A 21,706-nucleotide genomic window follows, 5' to 3' on the forward strand; every position below is an offset into this window, starting at 1 on the left:
GAAGTCCCCAAGAATAATTGTGGGGATTTCAGAAGAGAGAAAGTAGGGTAGCCAGGCAGAGTAGTCATCAAGAAAGGCTGATACTGGTCCAGGGGGCCGGTAGATGACAGCAATTCTTAGAGAAATGGGAGAGAATAGACGAATGCAATGTGCCTCAAAAGAGGAGAGTGTCAGAGAGGGAGGTGGGTGAAGTACCTGATAGGTGCTGCATGGGGCTAGAAGGATTCCCACTCCGCCTCCCTTCCGTCCACTTGGTCTGGGGGAGTGAGTCCAGAGAAGGCACCCATGGGAGAGGGAAGCAGGAGAAATAGTATCTGATTCATGAAGCCAGGTTTCAGTAATGGCAAGTAGGTTAAAGGAATTTGTGATAAAGAGGTCGTGAAGGGCGGTGAGTTTGTTGCAGACAGAACGTGCATTCCACAGGGCACAGGAAAAGGGGGGGTTGGTTTTGGAAAGAGGAATAGAGACCAAGTTCTGTGGGTTGCGGCTCCTGCCAGAGGGTGTATGGGGATGGGAGCGTTGGGCAAAGACAAATGATGGTGGCCCAGGGTTTGGGGATATGTCACCAGAGATTAGGAGAAGCAGGAGGGTGAGGGAGGTAATGTGGGAATGTGATTTATGTGAAGGGGCATGTCTCAGAGTACTGGAGGTTTTATCAGTATATGGATGTAGAATGAGCAAGAGTTGGTAGGAGCAGTAGTAGGGAGAGGACAGAAGGCAGGGTGATATGTATAAGCAGGCGGGTGGAGAGGGGGGGTGAAGGTAAGAGAGTTTAAGGAGAGAGGACAGGAGTGTCAGAGAGTGCATGTTACAGAGTGGAAGGAGAGCTTATTAGAGAGACAGGGTCACCTACAGTCTGTTAGGTGCTTTCCAGTGCAAATTGCTATATTTGTTTGCTTCGTGCAATCGCTGAAGTGCAGAGATTGAAGTGCATATCACTTGTAGAAAGAATCACTTAGGGATAGAAGCCTTAAGGATAGAAGCCATTGCAATGTGCTCCCCCACTTATTATCAGTTTGGTTGCCCTTCTCTGCACTTTCCCCAGTTCCCCCGATACCCTTTTTGAGAACTGGTGCCCAAAACTGAACTGCATATTCCAGATGAGGTCTTACTAATGATTTGAACAGGGGAAAAATTACCCGTATTTATCGGCGTATAACACGTGGCGGCGTATAACATGCACCCCAAGTTTAGGAGGGAATTTTAAAGAAAAAACTATTTTAAGGAAAAAAACTTACATTTAAATGCCCATCAATGCAGCCTTATCAGTGTCCATCTGCAGCCTTTCACAGCGTCCATCTGCATGCTTGTCCAGTGTCATTTGCAGCCTTGTCAGTGTCATTTGCAGCCTTGTCAGTGTCATTTGCAGCCTTGTCAGTGTCATTTGCAGCCTTGGTGTCATTTGCAGCCTTGGTGTCATTTGCAGCCTTGGTGTCATTTGCAGCCTTGGTGTCATTTGCAGCCTTGGTGTCATTTGCAGCCTTGGTGTCATTTGCAGCCTTGCAGCCTTGGTGTCATTTGCAGCCTTGGTGTCATTTGCAGCCTTGCAGCCTTGGTGTCATTTGCAGCCTTGCAGCCTTGGTGTCATTTGCAGCCTTGGTGTCATTTGCAGCCTTGGTGTCATTTGCAGCCTTGGTGTCATTTGCAGCCTTGGTGTCATTTGCAGCCTTGGTGTCATTTGCAGCCTTGGTGTCATTTGCAGCCTTGGTGTCATTTGCAGTCTTATCAGTGTCCATTTGCAGCCTTGTCAGCGCCCATCTGCAGCTTTGTCAGTGCCCATCTGCAGCTTTGTCAGTTTCCATTTGCAGCCTTGCCCAGGCTGCAGTTAAACTGCAGTGACTTGTCAGTGTCACTGCAGTTTGAAAACGGTGCAGCCGAGATACACAGAGCCGGTCCTGTGTATCTCGATGGCTTTCAGCCGCTTTCTTCTCCTCTCGTAGTCCCGCCCGGGATGGGCATGACTGTGAGTGGAGCCGAGCGCCGCCCATATACATGGTTAGCCCAGTGTACTCGGCTAGGTTTGGCTAGCTCCGCTCACAGTTAAGCCCAGTCCCTGTGTCCATCATAGGGCGGGACTGGGCGTGACTGTGAGCGGAGCTAGCCGAACCTAACCGAGTACACTCTGCTATCTGTGTATTTCAGCGGCCGGCGCTCGTTCCGCTCACAGTCAGCGGGGATCGGTGTATAACACGCATCCGCGATTTGCCCCTGATTTTAAGGGGAAAAAAGTGCGTGTTATACGCCAATAAATACGGTATATCTCTCTCTCTGGATTCCATACCTCTTTTAATACAAAAAAGGACTTTGCTCGCTTTGGAAACCGCAGCTTGGCATTGCATGCTATTATTGAGCTTATGATCTACCAAAACCCCCAGATCCTTCTCCACTATGGATTCCCCCAGTTGTACTCCCCCTAGAATGTATGATGCATGCATATTATTAGCCCCCAAGTGCATAACTTTATCATCATTAAACCTCATCTGCCACATAGTCACCCAATTAGACAGTGCATTGAGGTCGGCTTGTAAATTGGAGACATCCTGTAAGGATGTTATTCCACTGCATAGCTTGGTGTCATCTGCAAAGACAGAAATGTTACTTTTGATCCCAGACCCAATATAATTTATAAAGATATTAAAAAGTAAGGGTCCCAACACTGATCCTTGGGGTACACCACTGATAACCTTAGACCATTCATAGTAAGAATCATTAACCACTACTCTCTGAATTCTGTCTTTTAGCCAGTTTTCTATCCATTTACAAACTGATATTTCCAAGCCTGTAGACTTTACCTTATACATGAGCCGTGTGTGCGGAACTGTTTCGAACGTTTTTGCAAAATCCAAGTATACCACATCCACCTCCACGCCTCTGTCCAAGGTTTTACTTACCTCTCCATAAAAAGAAATCAGGTTTGTCTGACAACTTCTGTCTTTCATGAATGCATGCTGTCTGTTGCTTAAAATGTTTTTTTCTAGCAAGAACTTGTCTATGTGGTCTTTTATTAAACGCTCTAGTATCTTCCCAACTATAGAAGTTAAACTAATGCCCCGTACACACGGTCGGACATTGATCGGACATTCCGACAACAAAGTCCATGGATTTTTTCCCACGGATGTTGGCTCAAACTTGTTTTGCATACACACGGTCGCACAAAGTTGTCGGAATTTCTGATCACCGAGAACGCGGTCACGTACACCACGTACAACGAGACTATACAAGGGCAGTTCAGAACCAAGCGCGGCACCCTTTGGGCTCCTTTTGCTAATCTCGTGTTAGTAAAAGTTTGGTGAGAGACGATTCGCGCTTTTTCAGACACGTGGTTTTCAGATAGTTTTCTGCTGTTCAGTTTGTGCTTGTGGGTTTGTATCTGGTCTTCAGTGCATGCAGCGAGTTACGTGTGACTCTGTCATTGTGTTCTTGTTTGTTCGTTACTGTTTTTCAGGTCGCTCTTCACAGGCCTTGCTGTTCTTCAGTGCGTTTTGTTACTTCGTTCTGAGCAGCCGACCGTTTTCTAGCCATGTTGCGTATACGTACTCCTCGTAGAGTTCGTGCTGTGCGGGGGCTTGGTGTTGGGGTCCTTACCTTGACACAAGTCCAGTCCATGAACAGGGTGGGGAGGAGTTCATGGACCAAGAATTGGTTGCTACAGTGTGACCAGTTCTGTCATATGTCTTTGCTCCGTGAGATCCATGAGAATAATCCTGATGATTTCAGGAAATTTCTCCGGATGACGGACCCCGTATTTCACCGTTTGTTGGCTTTGCTGACCCCCTATATCAGCAGGCAGGTTACCTGCATGAGGCAAGCCATCACTCCGGAGCAGAGGCTCATCGCCACCCTGCGGTACTTGGCGACGGGGAGAAGCCTGTAGGACCTCAAGTTCTCGACAAGCATCTCCCCCCAGGCTCTGGGGATCATTATCCCAGAGACCTGTTCTGCCATCATCCAGGTCCTGCAGAAGGATTATATTAAGGTAAGATTTATCCTTTAATATTACATTTTATTGTATATAATGTTTGTTAATATATTGTATTTCTTTCCTCATTGCCTAATTACCATGATTGTAATATGCTGTGAATGTCCCCTTTGTCCTCATGCATGCTGGAATTTTATGTTTTTTTTGGCCTTCATACATATTTGCCTTCACTTACCTCCCCAGCATGCTCTCCTGGGCCTATACTCACCTCGTCTACTCAATTAACAATGTATTTTGTCAGCTCCATAGTAGTGCATTTGGCCTAAAAACCTCCTAAAATGTAGAAATTTGTGATGTGTGTTTGAAATTCTGGCAGAGTGCCAGAGGCTTTTTTTTTTGTGTCCCAAAATCATTTGGAACCCTCCCTCCCCCCAACTGCTAACTCAGCTGATACCAATCCTTTATCTGCTGACTTTGGCAAACCCATACACACTATACCCAACTCTTTAGTGGTCATATTTATGGATGAATTCCCCAAAGCATCTAGTGCAAGGGCCTGCCCGAATACTTACAAATGGTACTGTTTAAAGTTTTTGTATCCTATTATTATCTTTATAGGTAATAGCAGAATGTAAAAATGTGCTTCCATTTGTACAGTGTGTATTTTTATCTTTGTATTATGACACTTCTTACCTGTCCAGTGGGCTGCCAATAGTGTAAAGTAAGGAGGGGATGGCCAAAGTAATACACATTATTTAGGCATTCATCTCCCAATGAAGTGGAGAGGGTTACCTGTCCCAAACATATCCCCCCCCCCATAAAATTTAGCAAATGGCCCATGGGGGGGGGGGGGGGGGGAGCTGATAGGTGGACCTTATACCTTTGTCTTTAAATACTCCCTAAAATAAATTTTATACTGATGTTGGCCAAGAATGTTTGTGTCTAATCTGCTTTCCATGTTTATGTGCAAAATTATTAATTTTCTTTTCTTGTTCGACTCCACAGTTTCCTTCCATGCCACAGGAATGGCAGACTGTTGCCTCCCACTTTGCCCAGCGGTGGGACTTTCCTAACTGCGGAGGGGCAATTGATGGGAAACACGTCCATATCGTCCCACCACCCAACTCGGGGTCATACTATTACAACTACAAGGGGTTCAATAGTATTGTGATGTTGGCGTTGGTGTCGGCTACTTATGAGTTCCTGTATGTGGACGTGGGGAAGAATGCCCAGACGGAGTTCTACAGGCGTCTCCAGAATGGCAGCTTGGACTTGCCACCTCCAGAAGACAATGTGGAAGGACTCCCATTCGTCTTCGTTGCAGATGAAGCGTTTGTGCTGGGGGACCATCTTATGCGGCCATTCCCTATGAGGACCCTCACCCTGGACCAGAGGGTTTTTAATCACTGGCTGGCCAGAGCCAGAAGAGTGGTGGAGAACACATTTGGAATCATGGCCAGCCGGTTCCGCCTATTTCTTACACCCATACACATGGCGGAGTATAAACTGAATCATATCATCCTGGCGTGCTATGTTCTCCACAACTTTTTAAGGCAAAATTTTGACAACTATGCTGCCACACAGCCCCCCCTGCACATTACACAGCCCCCTGCATATTACACAGCCCCCTGCATATTACATAGCCCCCCCAAGCCGTGTAAGCACAGAGGGATAGGGCGCTTTAAAAAAAAATTGTATTTATTTTTTACATTTTTTTTTTACACTGTCCCTTTGAAAAAAACATCCCTTGTGACAGTAATAGGCAGTGACAAGTACTCTTTATAGATTTTACCCCCAAATCCCTCCTTTGCACTTAAAAGCATTCAAAATGCCAAGTTTGGCTGTTTTGAGTACTGCCATTCTTTTAATTTGGCATCTTTAAGCCTTCTGTAAACAGCATGTGATGTCATAACATCTCTTCCGGGTTACTAGATCGGAAACCCGATCAAAGCCAATTCCGGCTTCGTTCGGGTCTCTGGCAAGCCGGCGAACGTGCCGACTGATCGCTCTAGCCTCCCGGGGGACGGGAGATCCCCGGTGAACCGCGGAAGGTGGCGGGAGGGGGGACATCCCCTCCCACTGCTTGGGATAACAGCCAAGCGACTTGGCTTTCTTGTTATCCCAAGAAAGCCAACCACCGGCTCTGAAGGGGTTAAGATGTCCGTAGGCTGGGTGCACATCAATTCATCATGTGCATTGATGGGCCGGACATTTAGCGGCGGCGGGCCGCCTGCAGCCCGTGGGCCGTAGGTTGCTGACCCCTGATCTAAGACAATCAATATTTAAACAGTATAAACACAATATGTAAACACTGACAATACCCATAACAAGTTATTTACCTGGCTTACACTTAAAAAGTCAACACAAAATATCAGCCCCTCAGGATACAGTTGAAAAACAAGATCTGCTATGCATGCCACACAGAGAAATAGGAGTGACCAGATTGCATCTAACCATTGCAGTGACCTTGATGATTAGCTTCACAGTGCTGCAATTTTAATTTGACATGTCACGTTTCACAGGTGCTCATGGAAGGCAACATGTTTTATTTCATAATACAAGATGTGTTTGAATATGAAATCTGGATACACCTAGCCTCATCACTCTTGGGGGCCACCTGGAATGCAATTTAACTGGTTACCCATCAGGGCTTTGTACATATGAGAACCTTCATCTGAAAGAAGAATCATGCCCCCTGATGGGAATATGGGAACAAAAGCTCGGCTCCAGACCTCCTGGTGTAATAAAGATGGAAGTGCTTGATTAACACGTCTGCAAACAAAGCTTAAAAAAAAAACACTGCTGCCAAGATGACTGATGGGCTAAGTTACAGAAGAAAAAAAGCCATTGGATAGAAGGCTAGATGGGTGTTGTGTGGGGGTGGGGTCTGATTGTAGTTTAAAAGTGCTCACTGAATGGAATTGCTCTCTCCCTCTCTTGTCTCATGGCTCTCTTGCCTCATGGCTCTCTAGAAATTTTGAGCCCAGCTTAAAGCTGGGCTCAAAATGTGAAATCTGGATACACCTAGCCTCATCACTCTTGGGGGCCGCCTGGAATGCAATTTAACTGGTTACCCATCAGGGCTTTGTAAACATATGAGAACCTTCATCTGAAAGAAGAATCATGCCCCCTGACGGGAATATGGGAACAAAAGCTTGGCTCCAGACCTCCTGGTGTAATAAAGATGGAAGTGCTTGATTAACACGTCTGCAAACAAAGCTTAGAAAAAAACACTGCTGCCAAGATGACTGATGGGCTGAGTTACAGAAGAAAAAAAGCCATTGGATAGAAGGCTAGATGGGTGTTGTGTGGGGGTGGGGTGTGATTGTAGTTTAAAAGTGCTCACTGAATGGAATTGCTCTCTCCTTCTCTTGTCTCATGGCTCTCTTGCCTCATGGCTCTCCAGCCATTTTGAGCCCAGCTTAAAGCTATTAAACACAGAGGAGGACCTTGCGTAAAGTATCTTTTATATTCTTTTGTTTTATATGCTCTGTAATATTTTCCTTTTCATTTTATTATGTTAGCATTCCTAATTTCTTGGGAAATAAATAAGACCCTTGCTTATATAAGCAGTGTGTTTATTTTTAATAGCTAACCTTATTATTGTACTATCACCAGTAACTATACCAGAGCTTTTCCAGACCAGCTAACTATAGGAATAGACAAGTTAACACATATTTATAATAAAGAGGGGGAAACCAATAACCACCCAATATTTATTTCACCACCCCCCCACCCCTTTTCAAACTTGCCCATTGCACTGCAGCCACAAGTCACGCTATTGGCTCATGGTTGTGACCGCAAATTTTCCATGCGGCTTGGAAAAAAAACACATATTCAGGAGCCAGCCGTAGCACTTCCTGAATGTCTGCAAACTGCCTCTGCAAAGTAATCAGGGGACAGCAGCAAGTGTGAAGGAGGCCTTCATGGTGAAAGGTCCACTTTAAACCACAAAGGGCTTGTTCTGACTCTTATACACTCCATTTAATTTGTGAACATATAGCTTGGTTTGAGACTGCATCCCAGTGATGGTCAACTGATAAGGTTTTGAGGGCCTCAACTGCAACCCTTGACATAACAAAGGGTTGTGCATAATATTTAATGCTAGACATACAACAGTAGATGATCAGAGACTGCAGGCATACTATAGGAGATGGTCAGAGACTGCAGGCATACTACAGGAGTTGGTCAGAGACTGCAGGCATAGTACAGGTGATGGTAGGAGACTGCATGCATATTACAGGTGATGGTAAGAGACTGCAGGCACACTACAGGAGATTGTAAATAAACAGAAGTGGAGGCCACCATCTAAGCTGTGCATGTGTAGCTGTTTATGAAACTACAAAATTATCAAAAGATATACAGTCAGGTCCATAAATATTGGGACATCAACACAATTCTAATCTTTTTGGCTCTATACACCACCACAATGAGTTTGAAATGAAACTAATAAGATGTGCTTTAACTGCAGACTTTCAGCTTTAATTTGAGGGTATTTACATCCAAATCAGGTGAACAGCGTAGGAATTACAACAGTTTGTATTCGTGCCTCCCACTTTTTAAGGGACCTAAAGTAATGGGACAGATTAACAATCATCCATCAAACTTTCACTTTTTAATACTTGGTTGCAAATCCTTTGCAGTCAAATATAGCTTGATGTCTGGAATGCATAGACATCACCAGACACTGGGTTTCATTCCTGGAAATGCTCTGCTAGGCCTCTACTGCAACTGTCTTCAGTTCCTGCTTGTTCTTGGGGCATTTTCCTTTCAGTTTTATCTTCAGCAAGTGAAATGCATGCTCAATCGGATTCAGGTCAGGTGATTGACTTGGCCATTGCATAACATTCCACTTCTTTCCATTAAAAAACTCTTTGGTTGCTTTCGCAGTATGCTTTGGGTCATTGTCCATCTGCACTGTGAAGCGCCGTCCAATGAGTTCTGAAGCATTTTGCTGAATATGAGCAGATAATATTGCCTGAAACACTCCAGAATTCATCCTGCTGCTTTTGTCAGCAGTCACATCATCAATAAATACAAGAGAACCAGTTCCATTGGCAGCCATACATGCTAACGCCCTGACACTACCACCACCATGCTTCACTGATGAGGTGGTATGCTTTGGTTCTGAAGTTCCTTTCCTTCTCCATACTCTTCTCTTCCAATCACTCTGGTACAAGTTGATCTTGGTCTCATCTGTCCATAGGATGTTGTTCCAGAACTGTGAAGGCTTTTTTAGATGTTGTTTGGCAAACTCTAATCTGGCCTTCCTGTTTTTGAGGCTCACCAATGGTTTACATCTTGTGATAAACCCTCTGCATTCACTCTGGTGAAGTCTTCTCTTGATAGTTGACTTTGACACACATACACCTACCTCCTGGAGAGTGTTCTTGATCTGGCCAACTGTTGGCCAGATCAAGGGTGTTTTCTTCACCAGAGAAAGAATTCTTCGGTCATCCACCACAGTTGTTTTCCGTTGTCATCCAGGTCTTTTGGTGTTGCTGAGCTCGCCGGTGCGTTCTTTCTTTTTAAGGATGTTCCAAAAAGGGGTGTACTCACTTTTGTTGCCAGTGGTTTAGACATTAATGGCTGTGTGTTGCGTTTTTTGAGGGGACAGCAAATTTACACTGTTATACAAGCTTTACACTCGCTACTTTATATTGTAGCAAAGTGACATTTCTTCAGTGTTGTCACATGAAAAGATACCAAATATTTACAAAAATGTGAGGGGTGTACTCACTTTTGAGAGATACTGTATATACACGTGCTGCGGCATATCTCTGTCCCATGTAAAGTCCTCCTTTGGGCGGCAAAGATGTGCAGCGTTCAGTAGGGAAACGTGGTGGATGCAGAGCTGTGCTGGGAAGCTGCTGGTGCGAGCAGCAAGGAACTGTCCCTCTCTGGTGCCAGATAGGTGGCCAGTGTCCCAGCCCAGGCTCGAGTCGGGTCCCCCGGCCTCACCTCAGACTCTCCAATCTCAGCAGAAAGCTTAACGCTTAAATTTACCTAAAATAACAAATAAGCACAAAGAATATTGCTTACCTTCAACAAGATGTATCCCTTCTGCTCCTGTGTCCTCCTTTCCCCAAAATCTTCCTGTGCCAATGCCCCCACCCTCACTGTCTTAAAGCGGAGGTCCACCCTAAAATAAAAAATGACATTAAAATTCTACAAAAAATTAATTAAAAAATGAGAAACATTTTTTTTTTACGTACCAGAAACCCCTGTTGCTAGGCAGTGTTCCTAATCTGCCTCTTCCTATTCCGCTGCGCTGTTCTGTCACTTTCTCCTCTTCGGTGAGCTGGCCCGTTGTATTCTGGGACATGTGTGTGTCCCAGAAAACACCAGGGCCATTCACAAAGTGCCGCGCAACTCGCACATGCGCAGTAGGAAACGGGCAGTGAAGCCACAAGGCTCCACTGCCTGTTTCCCTTAGTTAGGATGGCGGCGCCGGCACCCGATCCGATGGATGGATCGGCCTCGGGGGGCCAACATCGCGGGCTTGCTGGACAGGTAAGTGCCCTTATTAAAAGTCAGCAGCTACAGTGTTTGTAGTTGCTGACTTTTTTTTTTTAAACAGCCGGACTTCCGCTTTAATATTTCCATGCAGCAGGGGTTAATAGAACTAAGGGGCTGTTAAAGACTGTCCAGCTATTCCCTCCCTTTCTGCCCAGCTGCTCTATTCATATAAGACGTTATGACAGCTTCTACTGTATGACTATAACATGATCTGTGGCTAGAGGAGGCAAACTTATCAATCACCCTCCCTTCACAGATCATGTTTCATTCATGAATGCTGTAGTAATGGCTTCTATGAATGGAGGAGCTGAAAGGGTGGGCACAGTCAGGCACTCATGATGCCACACCAGTCACAGTGTCACCCGACCAATGTTAGCCAGCAACAAAGTTCCTGATAGCTGCCATATTAGTGACAGTGTCACCAGACCAGTGCAGGCAGTTTAAATGTTCCTAATCACTAGCCACACTAGTGCCAGTGTCACCCTAGTCAGTGCAGCCAACAACAGTGTCCCTGATCGCTGCTACTTTAGTATAGTGTCACCAGAGCCAGTGCATCCAGCAACAGTGTTCTTGATCACTGCCACACCAGTGTAGTGTTGCCTCTGCCACCTGTACTGACCCTGTTCTGTTTATTGACCATGTTTCTGCCTGCTGTTTTCACCAATCCATTGCCTGTTTATTTATAATGTCTCTGGTTGCCGCCTGAACTGATTTACTTGCACATCTCGCTGACTACGTTCCTGTAGGACACCAGTCCCAGCCATCCCCTGAAGACAACTGCACTCCTGGAACCACAGGGACTCTTTTGTTCACCCTTTGTTCGGCCTCCTGTATTTCCTGGCTAGTGAATATAGAATTCCTGGGGCAGCTTGGCTTATAGTTTTTTAGACTGCTATAGGTGACACTTGGCTTATAGGTATGGGGACAGCTATTGGTGATGCTACACTAAACTATGTTCCCTGACCACTTATACAGAAGCAAGCAGTTACAGTACATTGTTTGTGATACAATGGTGATTTATCTCTATGATGCAAAAGATTCAATGTCTTGTACATAATAAGTCCAAACATTGAAAAAGTCTCATACATGTTATCCCCATACTCAGGAGGAGTAGCAGAATATGTTTTGGGGCGAAATTCTAAGTATGTATATGCTGTGTGAGAGAAATATTTTATGAAACTGACAACTTTGTGTAAAAAAAAAAATCATTCTCTTTCTGCATTTCCCAAAAAACTTGGAGGAAAGAAATTAAATTTTCTAAAGACTCACCATGCCTCTTAAAAAATACCCTGGGCACCTCAGGCGCATGCACGGAAGACTCCAAGATGGCCGTTTAGCCCTGGAGCTCCGCACGGTGCCAGCCTATCTACGAAAGAGCCGACAGAGAACTTGGCCCCAGCCCGCTCAACCAACATCTGCCCGGTGAACGTCCAGGAATCACCCTGATGTCCTGCAGCACCGCCAGAAGAGATTTATCCTGGCAGCTAGACCCCAGTCCACGACAGGCAAAGATAGCAGCCGCAACTACACGAGGCCAGCACACGGAGACCGAGGAATAGATAGCCGACCAGGATGAAGGAGGTGCCTCTCCGCTTATCCCTGTATGCCCCATAGTGAGTAACCCACCTCCCAACGCACCCTCCCCAGCCTCAACTGTGTCTTTGATAGGGAGAACCCTTGATGAACTGCTGCTTACACCCATGAGTGACATTTTAGCTAGCCCTAATGTACTGGAGAGTGGGACACAAAATCATCCCCTCACTCCTGCTGATTTCCCCTCCATAATGTCAGGCTTTTCAAAAATACTGTCTAGGGGTTTGGCCCACACAGCTGCTCAGATCAACTCTTCTATTCATGTAGATCTGCAGGATTTGGGAACTTGTATAGAAGCCATTGAAAAGAAAACGGCTCAAACTGTCGCCAGAGCCATTCAGAACACTGCCAGAATACAGGATCTCAAGGATCAACTGGAGACCGCCTTGTCAAAAATTGATGACCTGGAAGACAGATCCAGACAATATAACTTCAGAATTAGAGGTCTCCCGGAATCGGTTAAGGAAGTGCAACCCGCTATTTGTTCCTTTAATAAAGACTTAACTCCAGATATTCTAGCTCACTGCCTGAAGCTAGACAGGGCCCTACAACCACCATGTGCAGATGGTCTCCCAAGAGACTTGATAGTCAAGCCACATTTCTACTCCGTGAGAGAAGAGGTGATGAAAATATCCCCGGAACACAGACAGAATCCTCATGCAGGGTCATCAGGTCCAGATCATTGAAGACCTCTCCCGCTCTACCGTACAAAGGAGAGGCTCCTTGAAACCACTACCACAGATCCTGACACAAAAGGAAATTACGTATAGATGGTCCTTTCCATTCTGCCTAAACTTCTTATTTTGGAACAAGTCTTATGGCTTCTCCTCCTTTCCAGATGGCGAACGTTTTCTCCTACAGCTGGGTCTGATTACCCAAGAGATGCCTCATCCAACCACCCACAGAGGTCCTTCATCTACAAAGAGGCCATCACCCCCTAGCCCCCTCAGACCTGTGTAGCAGAAACAGCAACCAAAGAGGTCAAGGGAATCTCAACCTCCCTGATGTGACCTGGCCCAGGACAAGGATGTCCAGTTCCACTTCATTTGTGTTTGTACACTTAGGAGTCAGTCTCCCCTTCATCGGAGATCTCCTGGTTCCCATCAGACTCATTGGCCTCATTCCCTTGGGATCATCTCTAGGAAGGGAGGGGGTGGGCTATTAATTGACATTAAGTGTTGTGATTTTTACCCCCTTCCCTTTTTTTTCCCCCTTTCGTTTCATACATTAGGGGACACAGAGCCATAGTAGTTACTATGTGGGTTATAGGCCACCTTCAGGTGATGGACACTGGCATGCCCTAAGACAAGAAGTGCACTCCCTATATAACCCCTTCCCACTACTGGGAGTACCTCCGTTTTTTCGCCAGTGTCTAAGGTGTTGGTCACGAGTAAAGATGTGCTGTGCTGAGCTCCACTGGAGCAATCCTTGCTGGGGCTAGCCATGCTGACCGGATCCATTCAAGCTGTCTTATTTTGTCCCTGCGTGGGTGAACAACGAGCTTGTTATATTTCTCTTGTTTACCCCCAAAAAAAATGACTCAATAAACATATTGGAACAGAAAGTGTCTTATTTTGGGCCAAATTGAATGGTACTCTGGCCTCTTATTCGAAGAAACAAAGTTTTGCCTGTGAATGCTTCTCTTTTTAGAGAGCTGGACCCTGGGATCCAGTACTTTTTGGTAGTGAGGCCATAAAGTTTTCCTGGCAGGGTACTGTTGCAGGTCCAGGATAGTGGGTTCCCTCTAGGGTCCCCTGCTCCTGAAGGTTTAAAGCGGGGTTCCACCCAAATTTTGAACAATATCTGTATGTATTCTCTTCCTTGCCTAGATGCTGACATGCCATTTAAAAAAATTTAAATCGCCGTAATTACCTTTTATTTTTCTATTCTTCTTTGCACTTCCTGGTTCTCCTCCCGTGGGAGTAGGCGTGTTTCTAGCCTCTCCCAGACTCCTGGGAGCTAGTCTCAGGCTTCCCAGGATGCCACTGAGCATGTGCGGGAACGAGCGGTGAATGCTGGGAGCACAGCATTCACCACATCCAGGAAATAAATGCTTGTGGGCTTCAAATGCCCACAATGAAGATGGAAACCGCCTGCAGTGAATAATATAAGTTATTCTTTCCGACGAAATTTGACACAGGCGGACATATTACACACAATATGTGAGTATGTAATGCTGAGAAGAAAAGTTTGTGAATGAACTAAAAAAAAACAAAAAACGTTAGATAGGTGGACCCCCGCTTTAACGGAACCCACCGTGAAGGGTGAAGATTGGGTCTGTTGGTTTACCACAGAAAACCCTGCAGCGGGAAAGGTAAGTGGAGTTTTCTAAGAAATCTTTTAAATTTTCTTATGAATGTCTCCTTTAAAAAAAAATGTTGTCATGCCTATGTGTCACCACTGGGGGCTGTATTAAGCACTCACCGCCTCATGCTGGAAACAGCATTGTGTCAGGAGCCCAACACTTCCTCCTTCTCCTCCGGCCAAAGCAGCAAAGCCTCCGGTAAGCCTAAAGGGGGATTTGTCTCCCCGCCTGTTGCCCCCCTATGCTGGAATTCCCCCCCTTGTGGGGGAAAAAGCGCCCAGATCCTTTTTTAAAAAGAAAAAGGAAAATGCAGCGGCCGCTCAGCGGCTTTTGTAAACCCCCCCCCGCCATGCTCGCTCTGTGTCCGAGGGTACCTGTAGTCCGCCGCTAGCGCGGGAAAACCTGTCTTTTTGAAAACGGAGGGGGAACTGTAGGCGACGCTGGAGTTCTCCGACGCCAGGTGCACGTGGAGGCAAGCTTTTAAAAGCACACTGTGTGCTGCTGCTGGCTGTGGAGGGACACAAGAGCAAAGAGGTGGCATTTTTCAGGTTTGGTGACACAGGCATTTTTTCCTTTTGACACATTGTTACTGCTTCAGGCTGGGCATTAATAGCAGCAATTTTTTTGCTGGACTATAGCCCTAGCAGTGTATGCATTCCTTCTGGTAGTGCCTCTGCTTTGTGCATCAGGCTATGAGTGGAAGGGGGACAAGGAACTCCTCAAAGGGTTCTAAGGGATCAATTGTTTTACAATAACCTAAATCCATGTCCATCAGTGGGGACTGGTGTTGCAGCAACGCTGGACACTTTAGCCCCTATATATATTACCCAGGAGGTTTTTTCTTCTACCATTTCAAGTTTGGAACAGAAGATTGATGCTATGATCACTTTCCATAGTGGATCCAAGCGTAGCAGATCCCCCTCCAGTGCTCAGGACCCTCATACTGAGGTGCAAGGAGCAGGGGATAAGGAAGTTCTTCCAAAGGATCAGGAACACGCTGATATCTCCTCTTCCGAGGATCCTAATATAGAGGGTGTAGTCTCACAAGAAAGTTTATTGGTACACTCCCTTACTAAGTTGGTTCGCTCAACTTTTTTGCTGCCTGTAGCACAGTCTATTGATGAGCCCACCTCTGGTTTGGGATCACTAAAGCCTCCCTCATCTGGGGATGCCTTTCCTATCCATTCACGGCTAAAAAAGCTGATGTATTCTGAATGGAAACACCCGGATAAGCAGTTTTTTCCTCCAAAAAGGTTTTCTACACTTTATCCTATGGAGGAGGAATTCTATAAGAAATGGGGGGTTCCAGCAATCGATGTTGCAATCTCCTTGGTAAATAAAAATCTCACTTGTCCGGTAGACAATGCACAAATGTTAAAGGATCCAACAGATAAAAAGTTGGAATTTCTTTTTAAGAACAACATTTCTCTGGCAAGTTCAGTGGTGCAGCCAGCTCTTGCGGCAATTGGAGTGTCTCAGTCCATAAAGGACCAGTTTGTAGAGGTACTTAAGATTATTCCTGATCAGCAGGCCCAGCAATGGGCTGGCGTATCAGAAGCACTATGTTTTACGGTGGATGCTATGAAGGATTCTATTATTCAAGCCTCACGACTTATGCTCAGACTGGTACATACACGCAGAGTCCTATGATTGAAAAATTGGTCAGCCGAAGCGCCGTGTAAAAAGCTTTTGGCCAGTTTCCCATTTCATGGTGAACGGTTATTTGGGGACGATTTAGATAAATATATCCAAAGGATTTCTAATAGGAAAAGTTCTCTTTTACCAGTAAAGAAGAAGTTTAAGCATTTCTCCTTTTAAACATGCATCCTCTCCAGTGCCAGGAGCATCTGCCTCTAGGCAGTCTCGACGGCCTCCACCATCAAGCTCAAAAGGAAGACCTCAGGGGCAGTCCCAGGGCCAAAAGAGGACTTGGGGCAGAAAGCCCGCAAAGCAAAATACTAAAGCCTCCTTATGAAGGGGCGCCCCTGCTTGCTCGGGTGGGGGGAAGGCTTCTGCAATTTTCAAAGATCTTGCAGGAACAATGTCAAGACAGATGGGTGGCTTCCTCAATTTCTCTAGGTTACAAACTAGAGTTCCAAGAATTCCCATCTCCTCGTTTTCTAAGATCAAACGTTCCCAGAGATCCAGGGAAAAGGAAGTCTCTCTTTCTAGCTCTGGATCATCTCTTATCCCAGAATGTGATATCAGAGGTTCCCACAGAGGAGCAAGGTTCAGGGTTTTATTCAAACCTTTTTTACAGTTCCAAAACCGAATGGGGAAGTAAGACCCATTCTAGATCTCAAAGATCTGAATCGGCACTTAAATATCCGTTCCTTTTGCATGGAGTCAATCCGAATGTCTACATTTTGCAAGGAGGGGAATTTTTGGCATCAGTCGACATCAAGGATTCATATCTCCATGTGCCGATATTTCCCGCTCATCAGAAGTTTCTACGCTTCAAGGTAAAAAATCATCATTCTCAGTTTGCGGCTCTGCCATTCGGTCTAGCCACCGCACCACATGTGTTCACAAAGATCCTGGCACCTCCTTTAGCCAGGTTAAGGGCTCAGGGTATAACTACCCTAGCCTATCTAGACGATTTGCTTTTAGTAGATCAATCAGTCTCCAGTCTAAACGAAAGTTTAATCTCAGCTGTAAGCTACCTGGAATTCCTAGGCTGGATTCTCAACCTAGAAAAATCCTCCTTAAAACCTTCAAGGAGATTACAGTACTTGGGGCTGATCATAGATACCGTTCAAAAGAAGGTATTCTTACCCCAGGCAAGAGTCAGCTCCATAAAGGAACTGATTCAACTTGTCAAAACAAAGAGAAATACCTCCGTTCGGCTGTGCATGAAATTGTTAGGAAAGATGGTGGCCTCTTTTGAGGCCGTTCATTATGCACAGTTTCATTCAAGACTGTTAAAAAAACACCATTCTGCCGGCCTGGAACAAGAAGGTCCAGGCTTTGGACTTTCCAATGTACTTATCCCCTGAGGTGCGTCAGAGTCTCAATTGGTGGTTGATATCCAGCAACCTCCAAAAGGGGAAATCCTTTCTACCAGTATCCTGGAAAGTGGTAACAATGGATGCCAGCCTTCTAGACTGGGGAGCAGTCCTGGAAAAAGCATCTGTCCAGGGGAAGTGGTCCAAGTCAGAAAGGACCTTGCCCATCAATATTCTGGAAATTCGGGCAGTACGTCTGGCCCTAGAGGCCTGGACGCTCAGACTACGGAATTGTCCTGTCAGGATTTAATCTGACAATGCCACGGCTGTGGCCTACATCAATCACCAAGGGGACACGAGAAGTCGTGTAGCCCAAAAAGAAGTGAATCCTGTTCTAGCTTGGGCAGAAAGCAACATTCCTTGCCTATCAGCGATTTTCATTCCAGGGATAGAAAATTGGCAGGCGGACTACTTGAGTCACCAACAATTGTTTCCGGGAGAATGGTCCCTTCACCCCGACATTTTTCTGTCAATATGTCACAAATGGGGTGTTCCGGACGTGGATCTGTTCGCGTCCAGATTCAACAACAAAGTCGACAACTTTGTGTCAAGGACGAGGGATCTGCTAGCGTGCGGAACAGACGCCTTGGTCTTTCCATGGGATCAGTTTTCACTGATCTATGCATTTCCTCCAGTTCTGCTGCTTCCGCGCCTTCTCCCCAGGGTCAAGCAGGAACGGAAAAAGGTGATTCTGGTGGCCCCAGCGTGGCCCAGAAGATCTTGGTTTGCCGAGATCATAAAGACGGCGGTAGGGGTCCCTTGGATCCTGCCGCTGTGGCCATACCTTCTTGCACAAGGTCCGGTATTCTATCCTACCTTACAAACGCTAAATTTAATGGTTTGGCTATTAAAACCCACATTCTAAAGGACCGTGGGTTATCTCCTTCAGTAGTGTCTACTTTGGTTAATGCTAGGAAGCCAGCCTCCAGAGTCATTTACTATAGAGTCTGGAAGGCATATGTCTCCTGGTGTGGATCCAGGGGTTGGCACCCCGGGAAGTATGTCATAGGTAGGATCCTTGAATTCCTACAAATGGGATTGGAAATGAAGCTGGCCTTGAATACTATCAAGGGCCAGGCCTCGGCCTTATCAGTATTCTTTCAACAGCCTCTTGCTTCTCACTCTCTGGTACGTAATTTTATTCAGGGGGTAACCCATCAGGGCACCCCTGAATCCTTGGGATTCGAATTTAGTCTTGTCAGCTTTATAGAAACAGCCTTTTGAGCCTATACGGGAAATTCCCTTGGTTCTTTTGACGAGAAAAATAATCTTTTTGGTTGCCAGTAGGGTATCAGACTTGGCGGCTCTGTCTTGTAAAGAGCCATATTTGATTATGCATAAGGATAAGGTGGTACTGCGGCCTCATCCTGAATTCCTACCGAAGGTAGTGACAGGTTTTCATTTAAACCAGGATATTATTCTGCCTTCTTTTTTCCAAGAACCTTGATCTAGGGAAGAGAAGTCACTAAATTCCCTTGAAGTAGTGAGAGTGGTCAAGGTCTGTTTAAAAGATACTGCTCATATTCGCAAAACAGATGTTTTGTTTGTACTGCCAGCAGGTCCTAAAAGAGGACAGGCAGCATCAAAGTCTACTATTTCCAAATGGATTCGTCAAATGATTGTTCAAGCTTATGGTCTAAAGAAGAAAATTTCTCCTTTTCATGTTAAAGTGCACTCCACCAGGGCAGTTAGTGCCTCTTGGGCTGTGCATCACCAGGCCTCTATGGCTCAGATCTGCAAGGCCGCAACATGGTCTTCAGTTCATACGTTTACCAGATTCTATCAAATCGATGTTAAAGGTCATGAGGATATTGCCTTTGGGCGTAGTGTACTGCAGGCTGCAGTATAAATCATCTAGCCTCAAAGCCCTACCTTTTTGTTGTGTCTCCCTCCCTTCAGTTGCCATTGCTATGGGACATCCCACATAGTAACTACTATGGCTCTGTGTCCCCTGATGTATGAAAAGAAAACATGATTTTTAAAAACAGCTTACCTGTAAATTCCTGTAAGTTTGCTTACTGATTTATTTTATTTGTACCCCCCTTTTTTTCCCCCTTTTTTTTCCTCCCTGCTTATCTACTTCCTACTCCTCCAGCTCTCTGCCCTTTCAAGGTCTTCCAGGAAGGTCCTTCTCAGCACTTCTGGGACGGGGACCATTGGAGTTGCATAACCCACAGCTCTTCAAATGGGAATTTGTCTCCACAGGGTGAGATTGTATTTTTTACTGAGTTGTCCAAACCTCTGTTCTATGTCTAGCTCCACACATACAGCTCCACACATACTAACCTAAATCTACAGATTGTGACCCACAATGTGCAGGGTCTGAACTCCCCAGTAAAATGAAGGAAACTATTCCAACTGTATCACACTTTAAAGATGGATGTAATCCTCCTACAGGAGACCCATTTTCCTACCTCCTATAACCCCTCTTTCCTACATCAGAGCTACCCCCAATTTTATTTAGCTAACAGTGAAAATAAAACACGGGGAGTGGCGATCTGTTTCTCGAAATGTCTAAACCTTTCCCCCTCAAGAGCACTCAAAGACCCAGAGGGACAATACTTGCTGGTCTTTGGCTCTATAGACAGAATGACATACACATTTATATCCTATTATGCTCCAAACAATGCCAGGCCAATTTCTTTGAATCCATGTTTCGCACCATGAAGCCACACTTTGAGGGCACTTTAATCCTAGGGGGGGACTCCAACTTAGCATTTGATATCTCCCTGGACAACTCAGGCAACAGAGCTCCAAAACCCAAATTCCCCACCAGGCAAAGCGTAAAAATAGCACAATTGCTTTACAAACTCGGTTTAATAGATACAGTGCATCTGGAAAGTATTCACAGCGCTTCACTTTTTTCACATTTTGTTATGTTACAGCCTTATGCCCTGTACACACGGTCGGATTCTCAGACGGAAAAAGTGTGATCGGATTGTGTTGTCGGAAATTCCGATCATGTGTGGGCTCCATCGGACTTTTTCCGTTGGAATTTCGGACACACAAAGTTTGAGAACAGGCTATAAAATTTTCCGACAACAAAATCCGATCAGTTAAATTCCGATCGTGTGTACACAAATCCGACGCACAAAGTGCCACGCATGCTCAGAATAAATTAAGAGACGAAAGCTATTGGCTACTGCCCCGTCTATAGTCCCGACGTACGTATTTTACATCACCGCGTTCAGAACGATCGGATTTTCCGACAAATTTGTGCGACCGTGTGTATGCAAGACAAGTTTGAGCCAACATCCGTCGGAAAAAATCCATGGATTTTGTTGTCGGAATGTTCGATCAATGTCTGATCGTGTGTACAGGGCATTATTCCAAAATAGATTAAATTCATTATTTTCCTCAAAATTCTACAAACAATATCCAATAATGACAATGTCAAAGAAGTTAGTTTGAAATCTTTGCAAATTAAAAATAAAAAAACGAAAAAAAAATCAAAAATCTTATGTACATAAGTATTCGCAGCCTTTGCCATGACACTCAAAATTTAGCTCAGGTGCATCTTGTTTCCACTATTCATCCTTGAGCTGTTTCTACAACTTGATTGGAGTCCACCTGTGGAAAATTTAGTTGATTGGACATGATTTGGAAAGGCCCACACCTGTCTATATATAGCCCCACAGTTAACAGTGCATGTCAGAGCACAAACCAAGCCATGAAGTCCAAGGAATTGTCTGTAGACCTCCGACACAGTATTGTATCGAGGCACAGATCTGGGGAAGGGTACAGAAAAATGTCTGCAGCATTGAAGGTCCCAATGAGCATAGTGGCCTCCATCATCCATAAATGGAAGAAGTTTGGAACCACCAGGATTCTACCTATAGTGATCCGCCCAGCCAAACTAATCAATCGAAGGAGAAGGGCCTTAGTCAGGGAGGTGACCAAGAACACGATGGTCACTCTGACAGAGCTCCAGCATTTCTCTGTGGAGAGTGAAGAACCTTCCAGAAGAACAACCATCTCTGCAGCACTCCACCAATCAGGCCTGTATGGTAAAGTGGTCAGACAGAAGCCACTCCTCAGTAAAAGGCACATGACAGCCCACCTGGAGTTTGCCGAAAGGCACCTTAAGGATTCTCAGACCATGAGAAACAAAGTTCTCTGGTCTGATGAACAAAGATTGAACTCTTTGGCTTGAATGGCAAGCGTCGTTCTGGAGAAAACCAGGCACTGCTCATCACCTGGCCAATAACATGCCTACAGTGAAGCATGGTGGTAGCAGCATGCTGTGGGGATGTTTTTTAGTAGCAAGAACTGGCAGACTAGTCAGGCTCGAGGGAAAGATGAATGCAGCAATGTACAGAGACAGCCTTCTTGAAAATCTGCTCCAGGGCGCTCTGGACCTCAGAC

The 21,706-nt window shown here is 45.5% G+C and overlaps 1 protein-coding gene across 6 annotated transcripts in view; it reads left to right on the plus strand.

Moving 5' to 3' along the window:
* ATPSCKMT (ATP synthase c subunit lysine N-methyltransferase) overlaps positions 1–21,706 on the plus strand; it is a 341,459-nt gene that overhangs the window by 118,938 nt on the left and 200,815 nt on the right. Inside the window, exon 2 of one of the 6 annotated variants that reach the window (XM_073630735.1) lies at positions 19,437–19,547. The exons of the other annotated variants lie outside the window; for them this stretch is intronic. The gene's annotated coding sequence lies outside the window, so the exon portion shown is untranslated. The remainder of the gene's footprint in view (positions 1–19,436; positions 19,548–21,706) is intronic. 6 annotated transcript variants of the gene reach the window in all.

This window comes from Aquarana catesbeiana, linkage group LG05 (genome assembly GCF_042186555.1).
Source record: "Aquarana catesbeiana isolate 2022-GZ linkage group LG05, ASM4218655v1, whole genome shotgun sequence".
Lineage (NCBI taxonomy): Eukaryota > Metazoa > Chordata > Amphibia > Anura > Ranidae > Aquarana > Aquarana catesbeiana.